The sequence below is a fragment of the Panthera uncia genome, assembly GCF_023721935.1.
Source record: "Panthera uncia isolate 11264 chromosome B2 unlocalized genomic scaffold, Puncia_PCG_1.0 HiC_scaffold_24, whole genome shotgun sequence".
Taxonomy (NCBI): Eukaryota; Metazoa; Chordata; class Mammalia; order Carnivora; family Felidae; genus Panthera; species Panthera uncia.
Window position 1 is genome coordinate 37369601 of NW_026057580.1, and position 24281 is coordinate 37393881.

The following is a 24281-nucleotide window of genomic DNA, read 5'->3' on the forward strand; positions in this document are numbered from 1 at the left end:
CCCAGTCAGGCTTGTTTGTGCAAATATCTTCTTCTTCTATGGCTACTCTAATGTGCACCACTACTATCTCCACCCCTCCCGCCATGTTGTTTGAGGACATACTTCACGGTAGTCTTTTCCTTGGGCTCCAAAGGGGAGTGACCTATATTCCTCTGCTTTAGCTTTTTCTCTTAAACTAAACAACACAATCTGTTCCCTAAGATTTGGGCCCATAGTCTGAAGTCTTCTTGTGAATTTTATCTCTGTCTTCCCCCTCCCACAATCCCCTGGGAGAAGCAGTTGGCTTTCTACTTTCTCTTCCTTTCCCAGCGGAACTTTGTCTGCATCTTACTCTTCCTTTTCCAGAAAGAAGACTGCTTGTTTCAACTTTAATGGCAAGTTATCCTTTCTTTACAATGGGAAAAATTTGTGATCTGAATCCACCAACTGAAGATCTTATAAAGAAACTGTTAAATTACTTGAAACTGGGAATTATAAAAGACAAAAATTCATTATGTCACTATATTAAAAATGTTATACTTACTTTTTCCAATTTTGAAAGTCAAGAAACAAATCACTCTCACATTTGGCACCTAACCTGTTTGTAGAAGAAATCTTCTTACAGCCAGAACAAAACTATTTGTGAGAAATGTAGTATGCATATAAATTATTTATAATACCATAAAAGCTTAAGATTCACAAGTAATATAGAGTCAAAAAACTATTCAGTTGCTTAATACAACCTCACAAAATTAAGAATTTGGCCATCTTTTATTCCAATTAGCTTACATAAATACCTGCAGCTGTGTCCTAGATAAACTCTATCAGCTAAATATTAAAAAAAATGAAGGAAAATTCAAAATTGGTGTTATTATACATGCCAATTTAACATTTGGACAGAGAAATATATGTGTAGCCATAAACCATCTCATTTGGTAACTATTTACCAACAAAATGCTAACAGCTCAAGGAAGAGTAATGGATTGTACTACTACCGAGAAATCATTTAAAATAACAAAATTCTTGGGGCACCTGTGTGGCTCAGTTGGTTAAGTGTGGGATTCTGTGTTTGGCTCAGGTCATGATCTCACAATTCATGGATTGAGTCCCACATTGGGGTCTGCACTGACAGAGTGGAGCCTGGGTGGGATCCTCTCTCTCCCTCTCTCCCTGCTCCTCTCTTGCGTGTGCTCTTTCGAGCACTCTCTCCCTCTCTCAAAATAAACAAACAAACTTAAAAAGAATTCTTAATTTCTTTCAACACTGTAAAGATTAACCCAATAAAGGAAAGTACTTAATTCTCAAGAACTGATTATGTCTTTTGTCTATACAGTTTGGGAACTATTGATTCCACCTTTACATTTCTTTTTTTTCTAAAATTTTTATTTATTTATTTTGAGAAAGAGAAAGGGGGAAAGGATAGAGGGACAGGGAGAAAGAGGATTCCAGGGAGCTTCTGTGCTAACAGTGTGGAGCCCAACACGGTGCTTGATCCCACCAACAGCGAGATCAAGACCTGAGCCGAAATCAAGAATAGGAAGCTTAACCAATTAACCACCCAGGTGCTCCCGACTTTTACGTTTCTAAATAAAATTTTCATGTTTCTCCTTCTGCTTTATTTTCACTGTGAATATTATACTAAGATGTATAATGTGTTTATAACATGGTTTTAAATAAAAATAGGCTTTTACTGTCATGGATAATTTCTCTTTTTGAGATGCCAGAAGATCAATCTTTATTATCCCTTCAAATAATACCTATTTCACATCCACTCTGTGTAAAGTATAGTGTTACAGCCTGGAGATACAAAGATGATTAAAACACAATGAGTTTTACTATGCAGTTATGGAAATAGGAAATATAATTATTAAACATTTTTAATATAGAAGAGCTATAAAGCCAGGTGACATACACGTGGAAATTGCCACTGGGGAATGTTCTAGTAAACACCAGTGCAGCAGCCTTCCAGTGCAGGGTAGAGGGTGTTCGATCATGGAAGAGAGAACCCAGCCCTTGAAGTCAACAGTGTATGTTCCATCCTGTTCTGCAAGTTACTGGATAGAAAAATTTGGGAAGGTCACTGAACATCTCTGGGTCTGTTTGCTTGTCTACAAAATGGAATAATAACATTCATTAGGGTTGATGCAAGGAATAAATTAGATGCTAACATTAAAGGTGTATCACAGTGACTGGCAGAGACATCATTTCTCTTTCCAAAGACCTCATACAGGTTCTCTATTTCCTTCCCTCAGGGCTATATTTGGTCCTCTGAATTGGCTCATTCTCTTTAAGAACACTGTGTAACTCATTTGTTCTAGATATATTTCTTGTTGTATGGTGATTGAGAAGAAGAACCATCTAGAACAGAACAGGGTGGGCTGTTGAGAATTAGTTGGTTTATGACTGAGAATCTCTGTTCCAGAATCATGCACAACATATCACAATGTTTTGCTGTAATACATAATAATGTAGTAACCACACACATAATTTTTTACTTTACCTTACTTTATGGTGCCTCTATGGGTTAAAAACTTTAATCTGTTAAAGTATTTCAGATGAAAGTTTTAACTTTATTTTGTCCCTTCCTTTGCATGTTTTATATGGAATCCGTTTCATTTCTGTTTTTCCCATCTGGAGACTTGGTGAATTAAGCAAGTAAATTTGATTTCTTGAATTGCCTTGTTCACATTTGGTTTAATCATATAAAAATGTCAGAAAAAATAGATTACTACATAAAAAGACTTAGACTGTTTAAAATAGTAATAATTAGCCAAATAAGAAGTTAAGAAATCCTTTGGTTGGTATTTATAATTTCTCATCAGGTCCCCAAAATGATCCACTTGTAAAATTACAAATAACATTTGAATATATTGAACAAAATTCACCTTAATAAAAACCAAATCCAGTTGAAAACAAAGATCCAGAATGTGGAGCCCAGAATAACAGCAACCACTGCCATTTGAGAATGCCACTCTTTTTTCCCCAAAGTGGTGGTTTTACCACCCACTGTCTGACCTTCTACATACAATTCTAACAAGCTTCCTTAAAGTTAAAAAAAGGGGGGAAAGGGAAATAAACGTATGTGCCATTGAATTCTTTGTCTTTTGAGAATTGTGGCACTTTTTTATCATGATTGAAATCAGTTTCTAAGAAGTGTATGCATGCCTGTATGTGTAAGTGTGTGTGTGAATGAGTGTGTGATAGGAGAAAGAGAGAGAAAGAGACAGAGAGAGAGAGATTGTAAGAGAGAGAGTAAACATACCTAGGAAAAAAGTTTAGAAATATGCACCATTAGCTGGTAAAAGTGCTCAACTGTGAAGAGTGAGATTACAAAAGGGCAGGGGGGGCTCATATAGTCCTATATTTTTTGTGTTTCCCTCAAATGCCACACTTACAATTTTTTAAATAAAGGAAACATATTTCATGGTGCACTTAACATAACAAAACATAGCCTACATTCCTCCAGGTTTTCCCACTCAGAAAATGGAACCATCATTAGCCCTTTGACTTACTTGCAAAATACAGGTTTCACGTTAGCTTCTCTTTCCTTCGCGCAGTACTTCCAGTTCATTGGCAAAGTCTGTTGGCTCTACCCTTAGAACACACTCTCAATCCAATCATTTCTCACGTACGCCATCACCAGCAGCCGGGTCCAAGCCACGTTGGCCTTCATGTGGGCTATTGCACGTGCCTGCTAACCACTCTCCTGCGTCTGCACTAGCTTTCCGAAGTCAGTAGTGCGCCCTGCCGTCAGGTTGCCCTTCTTTAACTGTAAGTTTCTCACATCATTCTCCTGCTCAACAGCCTATTCACGTTTGCTAAGAACAAAATCCAGCCTCCTTACTACCTCCTGTCTTTCTTTCCAATCCCACCTCCCACCACTCTCCCCTTCTTTCATTCTGACCTTCCTGCCTGTTCACCAAACCCATAAAGCTATTTCCAGCAGACATGCTTGTATTAGTTTGCTAAGGCCACCATAACAAAATACCACAGTCTGGATGGCTTAAACGATAGAAATTTAGTTTTTCATACTTCTGAAGGCTAGAAGGACAGGATCAAAGCATCAGCAGTTTTGGTGTCTTCTGAGGCTTCTCTCTCTGGCTTGTAGACCCTTCCTTTCACTATATCCTCATATGGCCACTCTTTCTGTGTATGTGTCCAAATCCCTTCTTCTTCTAAAGAAACTGGTCACTTTAGAGGCCCATATGAACTCGTTTTACCTAAATTACCTCTTTAAAGATCTTATCTACAAAGACTGACACATTCTGAAATACTAGGGGTTAGGACTTCAATATATGAATTTGATGTGGAGAAACGAGAATCCTCTTGCACTGTTGGTGGGAATGCAAATTGGTGCAGCCGCTCTGGAAGACAGGGTGGAGGTTCCTCAAAAAATTAAAAATAGATCTACCCTATGACCCAGCAATAGCACTGCTAGGAATTTACCCAAGGGATACAGAAGTGCTGATGCATAGGGGCACTTGTACCCCAATGTTTATAGCAGCACTTTCAACAATAGCCAAATTATGGAAAGAGCCAAAATGTCCATCAACTGATGAATGGATAAAGAAGTTGTGCTTTATATATACAATGGAATACTACTTGGCAATGAGAAAGAATGAAATGTGGCCTTTTGTAGCAACGTGGATAGATGTGGAGAGTGTTATGCTAAGTGAAATAAGTCATACAGAGAAAGACAGATACCATATGTTTTTACTCTTATGTGGATCCTGAGAAACTTAACAGAACCCATGGGGGAGGGGAAGGAAAAAAAAAATTAGAGAGGGAGGGAGGCAAACCATAAGAGACTCTTAAAAACTGAGAACAAACTGAGGGTTGATGGGGGGTGGGAGGGAGGGGAGGGTAGGTGATGGGCATTGAAGAGGGCACCTTTTGGGATGAGCACTGGGTGTTGTATGGAAACCAATTTGACAATAAATTTCATATTAAAAATAAATAAATAAATAAATAAATAATAAACAAATATGAATTTGAAAAGGATGCAATTCAGCTCATGACAATAATCTTTCCTCTGGCTAAAATATTCTTTCCCAAGAACTTTTATGGTTCCTTCTTTCTTCCCCATTCAGTGTTCTGCTCAAATGTCCTCTGCTCAAACAAGCTGTCTTCTGTACAGTGGCACACAAGCGTACTTCATTCTATGCCTTACCTATTTAGTTTCCTTCATAGCACCTCATGTCTTCATAACACTGTATACTTTTTTCCAGAGTATGTCAAAAACTTTATTTTTTTCATATTTTTATTTTAATTCTAGTTAGTTAACATATAGTATGATATTGGTTTCAGGAATAGAATTTAGTGATTCATCACTTACAAATAACATTCAGTGCCCAACACAATAATAAATGCCCTCTTAATCCCCATCACCCATTTAGGCATCCCCTGCCCACGTCCCTCCATCAACCCTCAGTTTGTTCCCTATCTTTAAGAGTCTCTATTATGGTTTGCCTCCCTCTCTTTTTTCCCCTTCCCTTATGTCCATCTGTTTTGTTTCTTAAATTGCACATATGATTGAAATCATATAGTATATGTCTTTCTCTGACTATTTCACTTAGCATAATACTCTGTAGCTCCATCCACATCTTTGCAAATGGCAAGATTTCATTCTTTTTGATGGTTGAGTAATATTCCATTACACACACACACACACACACACACACACACACACCACCTCTTCTTTTTTTTTTTAATTTTTAAATTTGATTTAAATCCAAGTTAGTTAACATATAGTGTAATAATGATTTCAGTAGTAGAATTTAGTGATTCATCACTTACATATAACACCCAGTGCTCATCCCAACAAATGCCCCCCTTAATGCCCATCCCCCATCCAACACCCCTCCAGCACCAGCAACCAGTTTGTTTTTTGTATTTAAGAGTCTCTTATGGTTTGCCTCCCTCTCTCTTTTTATCTCTCTCCTTTTATCTTATTTTCATATATATACATATATATGTGTATAAGATTTTTTCATTATTTTCTCATCTTCACTTAACATTTGCATATGTTTTTGTCTATATGCACACACATACATACAAACCACAAATAGACACACATACACACACACACATTAATGCAGGGGTTTTTATCTGTCTTATTTATTGCTGTAACCTCAATGTGTATAATTCTACCTGGGACATATTGTCAGCCCAGCAAATATTTACTTAATGAATTAATATTTTGAATATTTAATACCCTTGAGGTATCCATGATGTCTTTCTAATAGCATAAATACAAAAGATTAAAAAATAAACAATCCCTTATATAGACCACGCACAAAAAAGAGCATAGAACACATTATAGTAATAATGGTCATGCTCCCTACAATTAACGTTTGCTGTTGTCTATTTAACACGAAATTTAACAGAATCTGCCTTTATCATAATTGGTGTAATTTAATTATGCACTGAATTACACCAATTTTTCTAAACCAGGGTCAGTTTTATCCAAAGGACACTTGGCAGCATCTGATATATTTTGATTGCCACAACTGGGGTGGGAGATGCTGCTGGCATCTAGTAGGTAGAGGCCAAGGATGCTGTTAAACATTATATAATTCAATAGACAGCTCTCCTGAACAAAGAATTACTGGGCTCAAAGTGTTAATGGTGCTGACATTGAAAAACCTTGCTCTAAAAATTTTTAAATAAGAGTAACATAAAAAAAATAAAAAAAAAAAAAAAAAGGAAAGAAAAAGTAACAGAAGGGTGCCTGGGTGGCTCAGTCAGTTAAGCATCCAATTTCAGCTCAGGTCATGATCTCATGGCTTGTGAGTTTGAGCCCCGCCTTGGGCTCTGTGTTGACAGCTCAGAGCCTGGAGCTTGCTTCGAATTCTATGTCTCCCTCTCTCTGCCACTCGCCTGCTCGCACTCTGTCTCTGCCTCTGTCTCTGTCTCTGTCTCTGTCTCTCTCTCAAAAGTAAATAAACATTAAAAAAATTTAAAAAAGAAGAATAACAAATTCTTTGACTACTAATTCACTTCTAACTTATCCTTATGGCCTTTTTTGCATAAATTATTGAGTTTATATAATAAAATACTAACATATCAAAAAAGTATCCTATTCCTAGACAGCTCTAGATAAAATTGCAAATAATGGATTTTATCTTAGGAAGTTTCTCATTTTTCCCTTTCTGCCTGACTCCTTTTGATACCTTTTCATCTCTATCAGCTGGTCCCTTAAAGGCCAGGATGTCTTCCCACCCAAGCTCATTCTCTAGGGTCCAGAATTTTCACTAGGTAACCATCTTTATGGTTCCATCCTGATAGATACCATACTATCTTTACTTGGGCTAAGCCCCAGATTGCCCACCAAACTTTGTCACTTGTCTGTGCTAGCTCAAAATGCTAGAATGGTGGGAACAAACCATGAAAAAAAAAATTAGCAGGGAAAAACAAAACTCTGCATTTAAATTTTATCACCTGAATTTCACCAGGAGGGGATCAAGGAGAGGATTTCACTAAGTTTCGTGTCAAAAAGATCTGGGATATTTTATTGACCCCCAAGCTAAACATGAGCCAGGACTATAGTGGAAGTTTAATGCCCTGATCCAAGAACATGGTAGACCAACTTAAGTTGAGCTGTTAAGCAGCACTGGAATATACAAGAAAGTGTTGGGAACCCACAATCATTATGGGAGAGTTAATTTCTAGGGGTACAATGGCAAATCGCTATATTCAGAGGAACTACTAAAATGGCCAGAAATCTCAAAGTTGTACTTTATATGGAACAACTAAAGAAACTTGAAGTTGCTAGTGCATCAGAAGAGAACACTTAGAATAGATAGAATGACAATCTCTAAATGTTTGTGCAATGACTACCAAAAAAAGAACAAACTTCCCTTTGCTTTAGAGGGAAGAACTTATTTTGAGCTAAAGTTGTAAAGGACAGGGTAGCCGACTTATGCTCAATATGGAAGAATTTTATGACATCTTGGTAAAAAGCGTTGCTTCACAAATAGCGTGTTTCTTATTACTGGAAATATGTAAGTGGCGACCACAGGACTGCTTCTCAGAGACACTGCAGAAGGGATTCCTATTTTGGGTAGGAAGTGAGACTAGCAATCTCTACACGCCCTTCCAATTCTGGGATTCCATGAGTCCAACCATTTTTTTTATTAAAAGCAAAAATATTTAATTATTCTTTCCCAAATCAAAATGTATTTGAAATAAGGTTTTCATCTTACTCTGAATAGCTATAAGACAATCTTGAAAGAAATATATTATCTACCATCTTTAAAAGAGCAGAAGATTGTGGCACTAAATAAGCACCCTTATTTGAAGTTATAACAAAAATTATAATTTATGTCACTTTTTCTTTTTTTTTCAATATATGAAGTTTATTGTCAAATTGGTTTCCATACAACACCCAGTGCTCATCCCAAAAGGTGCCCTCCTCAATACCCATCACCCACCCTCCCCACCCTCCCACCCCCCTTCAACCCTCAGTTTGTTCTCAGTTTTTAAAAGTCTCTTATGCTTTGGCTCTCTTCCACTCTAACCTCTTTTTTTCCTTCCCCCTCCCCCATGGTCTTCTGTTAAGTTTCTCAGGATCCACATAAGAGTGAAAACATATGGTATCTGTCTTTCTCTGTATGGCTTATTTCACTTACCATAACACTCTCCAGTTCCATCCATGTTGCTACAAAGGGCCATATTTCGTTCTTTCTCATTGCCATGTAGTACTCCATTGTGTATATAAACCACAATTTCTTTATCCATTCATCAGTTGATGGACATTTAGGCTTTTTCCATAATTTGGCTATTGTTGAGAGTGCTGCTATAAACATTGGGGTACAAGTGCCCCTATGTATCAGTACTCCTGTATCCCTTGGGTAAATCCCTAGCAGTGCTATTGCTGGTCATAGGGTAGGTCTATTTTTAATTTTTTGAGGAACCTCCACACTGTTTTCCAGACTGGCTGCACCAATTTGTATTCCCACCAACAGTGCAAGAGGGTTCTCGTTTCTCCACATCCTCTCCAGTATCTATAGTCTCCTGATTATGTCACTTTTTCTGACATACAATTATGCCCATCTACCTTAGGCATTAGAGTAAGAATACATATAATTTTTAGCAGCACAACCTTGCCCTATTAATCTCTTTTATTTAAAAGCTTTCTTAGACATATTATTTTTAGGTAAGTATAAAAAGTTTCTGCAAATTATGCTTTTCATTTAAGAGTCATTAGGAAATAAGGAAGAAAGCTGTTAATTAGGCACCAAGGGATAGGTTTCTAGTTTTGTTTTGTTCCCAATGTTCTATGATTTTTATCTGACCTCTAGCATTCTTGCCACTAATGATTGTGTCCTCTACCCAATTAATAAGTCTCTAGATCTCATTTTTCTCATCCTTAAAATTAGAGTTTGTACTAGATTATCCCTGGGATTTCTTTCCTCTTGTATTTTTCATTATTCTATTACTTGACATCATAGATAAAGTTATTACCAAGGCTACTGGTGTAAGTCTTAAATATTTCAAAGAATTATATAAAGGAGAGGGGCCAGAAAATCAAAGAAATAGGACAGACCCCAGCCTCCTCCATATCTTGGAGTTTCATGTGTTATTATTGACATATGGAGGTTTAAACAGTACTATGGTGCCCCCAATCAACTAATCTTAGAAATTAAAGCTTTTTGAGGGTTAATGATTCATGTGGTCCTATGTTGTATGATGGACTCAAAAAGAGGAATGTGTGGAATGCATATGTGAGTATGAGCTAGGAAGATAAGCCTGTGTCATATTTGTTCTTTTTCTTTCATTTAATTCTGCACAAAGGCCCCCTATCCTGCAGGAGTTGATAAAAATTGAATTTCTTTGGCAGAAGTAAAGAAGCCGTTTTGAAATGTCTATGGCAGCCTGAAATGTCAGTATATTGGTTGGATTAATGATTGGTGCTTCACATTTGATTTTCTTCATTGCCACATCAATGTGACTGTAAAACTACATGATAGCCAAAGGTAATACTATGAGTTGACTAGTAAAATAGAAGTCACCGTAAAAGCTGCTGTGTTCTGCTCTTCACCAGTTGGGGAAAATTTCTCTTTGATCAAAGTAAAAGTCTAACCTCAGTTCCCTTGAGTAGTGTGTGTGTGTGTGTGTATCACTTGCCAATTGATCCAACATGGATTATTAACAGCCTTTAAAATTGTTAAATAAGCTCTTAGAATTTTTTAATTGGATCCTCTATATTATTTCAAAACTTTACACAAGTTACACTCTTGACAATAACAAATTATAGTTGTACTTTAAAAGCTTTCTCAACTGGATGATGAAACAAAATCATAAACAAAATAATTTTTAATTATTTCTTTTTTTCACAAAGAAAACCCATCAATATTATAATTTAAATCAACAGTTTACTGGCTCCTCTCTTAATGTATGTCTCAGATTTTTAAGTGACAATCTGCAATTTCCCAGCATATAATGTGCAAAAGGTACTACTTGAGACTGGGGGCTCATGCTCTGAATCTGATAATGTGCTGGAAACCTGTTTGTCCCTCCGGATGAACTCCACCATTCTCCACCCTGCTCTATGCTCCAGGAGATTAACCTTTATAGACCATATCAGTGGATAGCCAGGGCTATCTGGCTTCCAGTTAGGTTTCCCAATGGGGAATTCCAGCAGGAGATATGAAAGAAAGAGTAGAATGAGGCTCAGGTATAGTATATATTCCCATGCCTTGCTCTCCACAGAGCCACGTCAGGCTAGTTTTGACTCCACTGAAAGCCACAGAAGGTGGCTTTTCTGCTCAATTGTCTCCTTCCAAGTTCAGATTATAGCTTCTTCTCCCTGTTCTTTCATGAGCAAGTGGTGATGACAAATCTGCTGTTAACTATCTGAAAATACTGTGCTACTCTGTTTGTCTTCCATATCCTATGCCTTTATTTTAGCAAGCAGTATCTTTTCAAGCCATCCTGGAATTACTCTAATTTTAGTGAACCATTTGTTTTTTGTTTTTGTTTTGCTGGAGCCTGATGTTATCAGATCCTCAGGTGAGGCTTAATAGAAATAATGTAATTCTCTTTTAAAGAAACTGCTTTGGGACTAATTTATCTTTTTAATGATTTTTGTTTTCCATTTCATTAAGTTCAGGTCTTATATAAGTTAATTCTTATTTCCCAAATTCTTTCGGTTTATTCTGTTGTTCCTTTTCGAAATCATGAAAATAAGTAGCTACTTGTTTTATTGTTACTTTTTAATGGTGACAATATCTAATATTATACTTTTTTTCTGACGTGCTAGTTGTTAGATTTTGTGAAATTTGGAAAAAAAGCATTCTTCCCACTGATTTCTAGAAATTTTTTTTTCTTTTTAATTTCCCTTTTTTATACAAATGTTATCTAGTACTATTTCTTACTTGTTAAGTATTTTCAGTTTTTGATGAGGTCCCATTTTATGATTTACTTCTAATTTTAATAGTGTTTATGTCTTTAAGAGCCTCCCTTTTTTTAATTTAGTTCAGATTTCTTTGTGGCTAAGTATCTGATCAATTGCTTTGTGCTTTGATACTTGAAAAAATTACATTCTCTACTAGAAGAGTATAAGGTCTGTACATCAAACCATCAAGTTTGCTAAAGAAATGCTTATTTTTCTCCCTAGTAAACTGATCTATTTCTGAGAAGGACATAGTAAAAAATCTTTCACTATCAATGTACTTGTTTTCCTTGCACTTTTAGCAGTGTTTGCTTTGTGTATTTTGTCATTGTGTGGTTACTGTGTTGTCATTTTATGGCAAATCTTCATCAACTTAGATTCCTCTCATTACACAGTATGACTCTTTATTCTATTTTTAACTTTTAATTTCATCTTAGTAATATTAGTATTTCATCTTGTAATATTATTTAATATTACATATTTAATATTTAATAAATATCATTTAATTTCATCTTGTAATATTAGTATTATTATTCCAGTTTTCTTTTAGTTCACTTTCCCTGTGTTGCCCAATCCCTTTACTGGAAGGGAGGAAGGAAGGGAAGAAGGAAGGAAAGAAGGAACTTTTTTTTACTTTTAACATGCACCTGTAAACTCACATCCAAATTTTGTTTTTTAACCCAAAGTACCAATTTCTGACTTTTAATAGGTGAATTCAGTCCATTCATATTTAACAGAGGGCGTACTGTCATTGATTTTGTTCCTTCCACCTTACTCCATTGCTTACTTAACTTACATTGTTATTTTCCTATTTTTCTTCCCCTTGGTTTTGTTAGTTTGATGGAATTGCTGCTCATTCCTATTTCCTCCATGTTAATTTAAAGGTTCTGGTATATTTTTCCGTTCCCTTAATGGTTACCATCTCTTTCCCTGCTCTCTTAACCAGACACATATGTCACTATGATCGCTTTAAAAACAAGATATTAACTACATTCTTGTTTCCCCACCATAATGTTCTAATCCTACCTGCTTCCCCACCTCTCCAATATAAAAAGAATTTGAAATACTTTTATGTTCCCCACATTCTTCCTTCCTTACATAATCCCCCATCTTTTCGGTTAGTTTTATCTTGCCTTTCTTTCCCCACATACCAATGGTTTGCTGAGATAGTTTAGTGATTACCATATCAAAATTTCCCTTATGAAATGTCTCTTCTATTTTAAGAGTCCTTATCCAGCACTTATGTATTCTTAAACAGTGTTTTCTTAAACTGATATGTAGAATACTAATGTGATAACTCTTACTGAGCATATATTATGTGCCAGATTCTCTTCTAAATATTTTTCATTTATTAACTCACTTTTTCCTTGCAACTGTGTTGTGGGATAAGTCCTACCATTATCCCCACTCCCCATTTTATAAATGAAGAAACGAGACAAAGAGATGTTAAATATTTGCCAATGTGTCACGATAAATGAGTGACATAGTCAAGAACTAAATTTGGGTGAACCACTCAGAGCTTGTGTGTATAATTCCTGGGCCATACTACCTCAACCACATTTTGGTCCAGGTTGTGTCTCTTCATTTTGGTCCAGGCTGAGGTCCCTGCTTGGGTTAATCTGTTGTTTTGTTGTAGTCTTTTCTCATGCATTTTCCTAATACAGGGAGTTTGGGTAGCATTCAATCTGAGTTCTTGCCTATCCCTGAGATCATGTCTTTCACCCTAACATGTGAATGCATCTTAGCTATGTATTGGATTCTTGGACTACGGGTCTTTTCTCCATATGATCTGTCTTCTAGTTTCCAAGACTGAAATGAAAAGTCTTCCTAACCTTCACTAAGTTAAGAAACAGTAGTAAGACAGAGAATAAAGAGACTTCTTCCAGGAACACCATAAGTGTGGTAGAAGTGTGCTGGTATCTTGCCTGTAGATAGATCCATGGGTTTATGGATTGGATCATCACAAAAGGGATCCCACCAGTCTCACTGTCATTTCAACAACTGACCCAAGCTCCAATGTGCTGGCAGAGGAAATAACGTTCCATCCATGGAGCCCCTGTAGGCTAAAAGAAATAGATCAGACTACACACTGTGAGATAGAATTGCTGCATGAGACAGGTGATCACCTGAATAAAAATTAATCATGAGTACTTAAGAAGATTCAGACACAGTACAAAAAAGAAAAAGGATTTTTTAGAGATTTAATTCATTCTTTTCAAACTAAGAAGATCAGTAGGCAATAAATAAAGGAGTTTGACCACTGAATGACCAGATAAATAACCAGAAATATCTTAAAGTATAAAAATGAAAGAAGTAGAAGTCATGTGGGAAAAGGTGAAAGAGTTGTGGAAGACCTAGCAAGCCAATAATGGTATTTGGGAAGAAAAAAATAGGATACCTGAAAAATAATATCCTTGGACTGAGAAAAGAGCTGACTCTGTACACTGAGACTCAGTCAGTTTTCATGAAAAAGAAATACATCTAGGTATATCCTGATGGGTAAGAAAAATATCCTAAAAGCTTCTAGATAGGAAGAACAAATTACTTATCAGTAGGTATTTCATTTTCAAACTGAGAATAGAAAATTAAAGTGTGTCCCATCTAGAATATTCCATAAAGTCATTCCTCCCATGATTGTTAAACAACACATTCAAGAGTAGGAAACCCATTCTGCAGGACAACTGGCCCTGCTTTTTCAACAAGTCAACATCATGATAAAAAAGGACTGTGCTAGACAAAAGGAGACTTTTGAGGGGCATAAGCACCAGGTTGTTATTTCGATACTGTTTGGACAAAGCAGCAACAATGTCATTCTTGAATCAACTGGAGAAATTTAAATAAGATTTAGGTATTATATGAGACAAAAATTTACTGAAATTGTAAAGTGGAGATGGAGATGGCTAACTAGAAAAAGCAGGTTATAAAACAACAAATCAAATAAATATATGCATGTATTTATATATGTATGTATACACACACATAACACACAAAATAGGTATACCTATATTTAAAACTGTATATATGAGAAACTATATATGTATATTATATATGTTATATGGAGATCTAAGATTGGAAAGGATATGTGTTAGAGTTTAAAATGGTGATGTAGGGCTGGTGGCAATATGATTTTTCTTCATTTTCTAATATTCAACAGTGCAAAATACTGCTAGCATAAAATGTATGTATATAGTATTTGAATATCCTTATGTAAAAAATATATATGTTTATATATATTATATATGTTATATACATGTTATATATATGTTATATATATATGTGTTATGTGTATGTATATATGTGTATATATATGTATATATACACATATATATGTGTATATATATACATATATGTGTGTGTATATATATATATATATATACACACACACACATTTAGAGACAGAGGAGGAGGAGGAAAAGGACAGGAAGGAGGAAAGGAAGATGAGAAGCCATAGGAGATGGGAAGGGGTGAAGATGGGGGAAGGAGAGGAAGGGAAGGAAGAGGAGGAGGAAGAAGGCAAATCCTGAAAAGAAATCAAACATCCTGTAGAAGTGGGTGGAGGTTCAAGGACAAAAGGCAGCCATTGCCAGGAGTCTGGTACGCAGCACATCTACAGATGCAGAATGTGGAAGAGTCTTGCCTGTTGCAAGTTACCATGAACTACCACAGAAGGAAAATGCAACCTAATCACTTATGTTTAGATTTCCACACATCAAAGTATGGCATAAAAGGTTTCAGAAAGACAGATTCAATTTTGAGGAAAAAAAACCCAAACCTACATTAATTATGGATGTCTCCACATTACAATGCCTGTTTATGCACGTGCTAGTGATACAAGTTTTATGGTATCCATTTCTCTTACATCCAAAGTTGTTGCAATAAACTTAGACTTTGTTTCGCGATATCTCAATGGTTTTAAATATTGTTAATCTAGACTTCACATCTTTGAACTACATAATAGTTTAAGCTGGCACACAGCAATATTTACAGTAAAATTGTCCATGAAAAGGAACTTATGGACAGGTTCGTCTTGTAAATAAAATTGCATGAAGCCTGTTTAGTCTTTATGCAGTACATTTTCTTTCATTAAAGAACTTGTAGTACTCTATATGAATTGAAAATGCTGAATTCAATTAAACCTTAGGGTATGTCAGCAATAGCTGACCAAGATCTTTGGCAATTTTTTTCCTGACTTGACTGATTAGGCCCACTTGACAAAATAGGCCCTACTACTATTCTAATCTTCCCTGCTATTTGTCAAGATTAGGGAACTTTGAATGCTTATATAGTTAAATATATTTAAAACAACTTCAAATTTAGTTTTTCTTTATTTCCTGAAGAGCCACTGCTGGATTAACGGAGTCCCATTCAGGGTTTACCTTGCACATTCCTGCAATAACATCCCTCCGTCAACCTGTGGATAAAACTGTAACCATCATCAGCCAAATGGTTTGATGGATTTCTTTTCACCAATTGATCGACTCTAAATAAATTTTCCCATTTTGGGTTCTGTAACACGTCATTTTTTAGGGTTCCCAGGAACTAACGAACGGCCACAAAACCAACTTAAGAATACAAGTTACTGATATTGTTGAACAATGACCGTGATGTATATACAATGATCTCGCTGAGGCCAAACTCCTTACCGCCAATGTTTGGCTCTGTGACAGCGGGAGGAATCAAATTTCATACTGTCTTTGAGAGTTTTCCTCTTGAGCCTTTAAATCGTGTCTATGTGGCACCATAGAAACCAAACATTCAATCATTTTTGTGTTATTTTTAGTTTGTTATATAGGTAATATTAAGGCAGCAATGTTACCTTTAAAGAACTTTAGTTCTCTTTCAAGTTACCTATATTGTCAAAATATATCAACATATTAAGATTTGGTTCAGGGTCCATTTTTTGTACATAAAATTCTTCTGAAGGCATTCAACTAAATATGGTTCTAATGAAATGCTGGCAGTAATGTCATAAAGTAGCAAAACCTTCCAGGCAGTCTGAAATTTTGTTTTCCAGGAAGCATGAAACGTAAATGGTTGGAATGTATCTTGGGATGAGGAATATCAGTGGCATGCTTATCCAAACAAAGGAGATAAGTTTTCCAGTTCATTAATATACTAGATCCATCAGAGCACATGGACACAGTTAGCATTATATCATATTATCTTTCCCTCTGTGTGCTGAATTGAACGCACTGTGCTCTGCCTTAAATTATCAACTCTTTCCCATTCATGGTTAGTCTGAATACTTTTGCCTAGCCACACGGCCACAGCTGCCAAAAATGTGTGCAGGCACACCCTCATATTCTTAAAATGGATGTACTTACAAATTTCAGGGGTTCCCTTGCTTACTATCTCAAGATTTTCTGCTGTCAGCCTGTCTGTTCAACTTTAAAATGAGGTTGTTGATGTAATTGTTCTGAATGTATAAAGTGTCCGTGTGCCTAAAATCTGGGTCATGGTTTGCAAACAACCTCAGTAATTCATTTGTGCATTAACTTGTTAGCATTTGTGCAAATTGGGGCCTTCTTTTGATTTGGATGAAGGCAGAAATCTCCTGAAAGGAAGGAAAAGTGTGTAGAAAGAGAGAACCTTTACCCTCAAGGTTTGCACAACTTAACCTTTTCTTTTTCCACAGTCTTTCTTTACTCCCCATTGGCTGTGGCTGGTTAACACTTTTCCATAAGGCAGGTATTGTGGTTTCTTCCACTAAAGGTGATAAAACCAGCCTAAGTGATCAGATCCCTTCACTCTTATGACCCGGCCCGGCATGGTGGCTGGCATAGGGTCAGGCATTAAAGCCAGGCTGCCTGTGACAAACAGCAGTTCCCCTAGCTTACTTTAACTGAGGATATTTGTGGCCATCTGGAACTGTGACATCCCAGAGGCCCACTAATACTTCTTTCTGCGTGTCTACTCAGCTCTCATCGCCCTCTCATTGTTCTCTTCTTATTCTCTGACTTAACTAGTTCACTGCTTCCCTAGTTGAACAGTGCTGCATGCCAAGCCACCTCATTAGACACTGGCCAAGGTGCAAATGGACACTGTTGGGTCAAAAGCCCAAGTCTGATGGAATGCGAATCTACTTCTGAGCCTAGAGCTGACAGTGCAGCACTTTCAGCAAGATGGAAAACACCAGGATGAGCACCCTGACTGGAAGCTACGGGGCAGGTCTCCAGGTTCCAAAGCCTTACAAAAGGTTTTGTGATGTTGCATGCCCTACATGACAGTATTTCTCACTCAAGCTGTGAGCCACATCTTGTTGGTTACTCTTGAGTTTTGTCCAAGTGGTTTTTAGCAAAACTCCAAATACTTGATAAAGTCCTAATTTTGTTTTCTTATTTGGACAACTTGTATTTTCAGTAATCAGTCTCCTGAATTCCTCAAAATGGCTCTAAGACATCTCTAAACCCAGTTTTCTGGTACATAAGAAGAATTTCAGATCCTTGAGGGAGGAGGTGACTACACAGACAGCATTCTGCATTTTATAGTGAGACGCCATGAAAACCGGATCCCCTTATCAAAAAAACAACAGATTATACTAAGACAGAAATTGACAAAATGTTATAACAGGAAGGGAAGTCAAGGGTCTTCAGTTAAGACTCTGGAAGCTATGCCTTCACTACACTGGGACACTTACCTGGAACCACTGCCTTTCCTCAGTTCTCTCACATAATTTAGAAGTGGGAGTGCAAGAAAAACTGATGTTTTCCTAAGTTGACTCTCAGGACTGTTGGCTCCCCTGTGGAGGTTTGTGCATATGTAGAGGTTGGGCCCACATTTACTACTGAACACAGCCCCCCATTTATGTAGTCAGCTCTTTCGGTAAATGTCACAGATCTTACATAAAATTGTAAAAGGAAAAGAGTTAGAGAACATCAGCCCCCTAAGCAAAGCAGAATATTTTGTCTTTATTATTTAAAATGTGATGCTCAAACATCAGGTATTTTAAGATTAACTGCAAAAGAAACAGATCCAAAGGAAGACAAAGACAATGAGATAAAGTTAGTGATGCCAGGTGAATTTAAAAAGGATTAAGGGGCGCCCAAGTGGCTCAGTCAGTTAAGTGTCCAACTCTTGATTTCAGCTCAGGTCACGATCTCAAGGTTGTGCGATTGAGCCCTGCATTGGGCTCTGTGCTGGGTGTGGATCCTGCTTAAGAGTCTCTCATTCTCTCTCTCACTCCCTCTCTCTCACACTCACCCTTTCTCTCCTAAAAAATAAATTAAAATAACTTAAAAAAAAAAAAAGGAATAAGCCAGCTCTAGGCTTGGATCACTAATCAGTCAGATGTTGACAAATTAGACAAGATAATTCTCCTGAATTTCAAAAAGTCACATTCATTTACATTTCCACATCATATTAAGGCACAGCAAGCATATGGTTGCACAGGTTGTTTGCTGCGCAAATCTAGGGAGTGATATTCATATGGACAATATTCATCTGAACTATGTAATAGACTACGAGCCCCTTGGAACTGTGCAGTGCAGCAGCTCTGCCTTCTGGTCTGTGTAGCCTAAGATCAATAGCATTAAAGGAAACCTCTCTATTTATAGATTTCTGTCTTTTGTAGTGTCTCATTTGTTACAGCAATTCTTTATACTTCATGGGAATTAAAGCTTTCCTGGCCTGCACGACAAATAAAAGAATATAAGTTGAAGTCAGTTTTTGACCCGGATTCACACCTTTTCCAAGGTGGCCCATATCCCATGAATAATTGATGGAGGTATAAAATCTTGGTCCTCTACTCTATCTCAAGACAGCTCACAGAGGCCAACCCATCATGAGAACTTCTCTCTGTCTCAGCTGAGGTTTCCAGTGAGGCTGCATCAGAGCCCAATTTCTTGCTCCCTCCTTCTTTCTCTCCTTCCCATCTGTAGGTGTTGATCTCAAGAGTACTCCTTATTAAACCTCCTACACACAAATCTTCATCTCAGATTCTGTTTCTAGGGGAACCCAAGCTGAAGTATCCTTGAATTCCAAATCCTTTGCTGTCTTTAGCAAATCACATTCATCATCTTCAAGAAGTTTGTCAATGGTAGATTCAGAACAACTCAGTCATATACGGAACAGACAATTAGTCCCTTTTCTGTTATTGCAGGGGATAACTGTACCTACTCTAATTTTTCTCACCCTCAAACATCCCTTTCTCACTGTTAATTCTTGAAATCCTTTTGATGATGCAAAATCCCAATTCTACAGTCTGAGTATATTTTAATGAAAATACCCACAAAAGGCAACACGATAAAAAATTACTACAGTACCTGATATGTAGTCCAAGGAGCAGGCGTCAGCTACTAGAAACATATGGGAATATGTTGAAAAATAACATGATTTACCTGATGAATCTATATGAAATCTGTCCATCATTAACTCTGTGTTGCATCTATGTACTCAGCAGACATTTGTGCAGAATGGTCAACATTTCATAGACTTCTTCCCTCTGCCCTCTGTCATGCTTAAGCTGGACAAAAGATTTAATGTCTCTTTTATTTATGAAGATTTGGCTATGCCTATATTTCAGCATAAACGTATAACAACAACAACAACAACAACAAAAACATAACATAAAGTCGTAAGCTAGGCAGATCTGCAAGGACAGTCAGATTCAATTCTTTCCTAATTAGTAGACAAAAACAAAACATTGTTGCCCTTGTCTTCCTCACCCAACAGGAAATGGATGAAACCAGCTCCAAACTTGACCATGTCTTCTTTCCCATTCACTACTCTAAATTGAAGAGATTCATTACAAGGAGAAATAGTATGAGGAAATGATATGAGGAATGAGGAAGGTTTTACCATCCAGTGTCCACACATAAGCACATGTGCATGTACAGGATCATGCATGCACACATACACACACACAGACACACATTCTTACATCCCTTATCAGCCACTGTGGATTTTTGTTGTTATTATTGTTTACCTAGTTATCATTTTGTTGCAGCCAATGCATCCCAAATTATACTGTGACAATAAACAACCCCAATGGTTTCCGACAGCAAAGCTACTTTTTATTCTTACTACCTTTCCATCACAAGACTACTCCATGTAGACTTTATACTGGGATTCAGGCTGCAGGAGCATCTATGACTGGTTTTCTTCCAGTTATATCTAGATCTAGTGTGAAATAGAGAAAAAATGTGTCTAATTTTCATAATGTATACCTGGCATAGAAGCAAATAGAGAATTTTTATGTAAAAAACAACTGGATAACTTAGTAATAAAAGGCTTTCTCATCCAAAATTTATAGCATATGAAAAAATGGATTTCTGTTTTACAGATTGAAGAATATTTGCTTTTTAATTTCCTTAAAGAGATAGTTTAGGAAGACATGCTGTTCACTTTGAAGTAAGGAGAAGGCAAATCTGGAATCCTTTGTCACTCAAGACCAAGATGAAGGTGATTATTCAAGTCAATATCAGGTTATCACTTAGAAGCTTATCATCTTACCACATGCCATCTTTGTTCCTGACTCTTTTGTCCAAGTTTGACTCCCAAACTGGTTACAAATCTCCTTCAACCTCATACCTGTTGAGGAAAGTGTTTCAGTCTGATAGGTCTTGGCCATAGTTAGCGATCCTTCTTAAAACAAACAAACAAACAAAAAGTTAAGATTACTATTTCAATAACATTTTCTACTTTTATCTTGATATTCTGGCTTCTGCTGATAATCTTGCCTAAGACTCTTAATTTCAGATTTAGGTTTTATCCTCCCCCTAAAAAAAATGTCTCCTAATTCTATCTCTGTCCCATACTCCATTTTCTAAGGAAGTAGCCACAAAGGAAAGAGAAAGAGAAAAAAAAAGGCCAATAGAAAAATAGTTAAGAAAACGGTAATAAGAATAAATGGCTTAGTTGGGTATTCTGTGAAAAGACTTCAATGATAAGGATCTTGTTTTGATGGAGAAATTAAAACCCAAAATAAATGTTTATTCTCAAGAGGAAGTGTACCATCTTAGATACTGAGAGATCATACCTGAGACTTTAAGGGGAAACATGAAATAGAAGTAGGACCTTTATTCCTGTTATTTGAATGACCTCACACATAAAGTTAGAGAAGTCAGCCACATCTTGATCCAAGCATTCCAAATTACCTCACCCTTGACATACCATACTGCCTAAAGAAACTACAATTAGTCACCTTGGACTAAGATATTTAGGACCACTTGTCAAGTGTTAATATGATTATATTGTTTTTAAAAAAGAAACAAACAATGTTTAGGGTTTTTTTCCTACCATTTATCAAAATCTTGAGATAAAAGAAAACATTTGTAGAAAATGAGAAAGAAATGCTTAAGCTCAGTAGAAGAGTGAAGGGGAAACCCTGGGAGGACTTAAACCCCACTGCCCATAATCTCCATCAGACTCTCCCAAAGCCACTTCAAATACGTGTTCGATCTGAAAAAAGTGACGTGTTAGTTCACAAATGCAACTTCATGGCAAATCTCACAGACTGTCCCTTTCAATCAGGTCACCATCCGAATTTCCCTATACATCCTTTGCAGTGGCCAGACCACAGGTCCCTCCCCACCATGAGCAGCTCCCAAATGGAAACTCTAGAGAACAAGAAGGTGCCATCTGGTATCTGAGAAGCTGGTTTGGGAAGGTTAGGGAAACACAGAGAGGGGAAGGGCAACCTGTTAGTTCATGGTAGTGTCAAGAATGTTGAAGTGTGGTTCACAGAAGTGATGGTAACAAGAATTCCAAACTGAGGGGCACCTGGGTAGCTCAGCTGGTTAAGTGTCTGACTTCGCCTCAGGTCGTCATCTCGTGGTTCATGAGTTTGAGCTCCCTGTAGGGCTCTGTGCTGACAGCTCAGAGCCTGGAGCCTGCTTTGGATTCTGTGTCTCCCTCCCTCTCTGCCCCTTCCCCACTTGCTCTGTCATTCTCTCTCTCTCTCTCTCTCTCTCTCTCAAAACAATACATAAAGGTTAAAAAAAAGCCTTAGTTTGTTTAAAAAAAAAAAGATGTGAAGTCCATGTCAGATGGGACTATGCCCCTCATATGGCTTACAGATATTAAAGATGGATAAAATGACTTGTGTCTCATATTCCATGTTGGCTTGTGTGGAATTTCATTGGCTCTCAAAAAAAAATGGTCAAACATACTTTATATCTTTCAGATTTACAGAGCTGTTAATAGATTTGTGTCTTGTTCCATGTTGATAGCTCTGCAGTGTCAGCACAATTCCTTAGAAACACATAGGCTTACAGTCCTCAGAGTAAAAGAGAGTCAAACATCAGGGAATTTCAGCATTCAAGGGGATGTAGATGCCTATGACCAGACCCACTAGGTGTCACTGTGTGTGGGAGTTACCTGAGTTAGACTGATACAAACAGACAAGGAGACAAAACACTACAGGAGAGAAGCCAAATGACAACAGAGGTAGTGATTGGCATGTGTGTGTACAAGCCTAGGAGCACCTGGGATTGCCAGCAACAACAGGAGCTAAGAGAAAGGCATGAAACAAACTCCAGTGAGGCCTTCAGAGAGTGCATGGCCCTGCTGACACCTTGATTTTGGATTTCTAGCCTCAAGAACCATGAAAGAATAAATTTCCATTGCATGAAGTCACCTTGTAGTATTTTCTTATGGTAATCCTAGGAAGCTGATACAACCCGCTCCTGGACCAGGTTACCTGACCAGCAACACCCCAAGTCTGGTCATTTCTTCCCACACTCTGCCTATTCAGCAATGTCTAAACTTCCTCAGTGTCTGGATTACTGATAAATGCTCTTTTCAACAGCTACTACTAATTTTTCCCAAGAAGTTCCAGTTACTTTTTCCACTTCTGGCTCACTCCAAAGAGTTCCAGAGGTTTATGAAATGTTTGGAAAACCAGAGGTTTCTTTTTTCAAAAGGAAAAAGAACTCTCTCATCTTAAACCTCTTTCCCAGAATGACCTTAAAAGGCTTGAAATTATAGGTTATCATGGATAGCTGAAAAGCTCATATTTGAAGAGTTGTCTGAGGAATTTCTCTTCTGGGGCTAGCACTGGGGAAAGGAGACAAGAGACATTCCTACTTTAGATTGGCTCTCAACTGCTGTCTTTCAGGTTTGCCTCAAAAGCAACAGTAAATGACTTTCTCAACACAGCAGTAGAGAAGCAGGAAACGTTTTCTTAGGTTAAGCCTGTTGGCCTAGCCATTAGCTCAAAACGTAGACTAGAGTGTTCTTCCCATATACATGTGATCCGAAGGAGATCATTTATCCTCTCTGGATAAATTTCTTTATTATGTAAGATGTTGAAATGGCTCTTCATAACCTCCCTTGCACCAGTAAAATCTGATTGAGCTGCACATTGCTTGATCAAATTCTTTACCCTTATGTCTTCGAAGCTAAATTAGAACATTAGACATGTTGTGGTTGTTTTTCTCTCCGGCACTGGTGTATTCAAGAGTTTGGTTGGCTTTTCGGACTTCTGTTACTTCTCTGACCTTTATCAGAAGAGGCTTCAACTTTTGTACTTTGCAATGTATGCAAAGTGTGGATTTATCTCGTTGTCACATGCATGGAAATCACATTTGTATAGCCCTTCAATCTATAGACCCTGAATTAAAAGATTTGGAATATGGGGGCACCTGGGTGGCTCAGTCGGTTGAGCGTCTGACTTCGGCTCAGGTCATGATCTCGCAGTTCACGAGACCGGGCCCCACGTCAGGCTCTGTGCTGACAGCTCAGAGCCTGGAGCCTGCTTCAGATTCTGTGCCTCCCTCTCTCTCTCTGCCCCTACCCCACTCGTTCTCTCTCTCTCTCTCTCTCTCAAAAATAAATTTAAAAAAACATTTAAAAAAAAGATTTGGAATATAGTTGCAAGGCTGGACATTCCTTTTTTTACCCAAATAAGTAAATCAGGGGTGATATTACTTGGGAGAAGTAGTGGGAAGAATGGAGCCAAGGGGAGTGA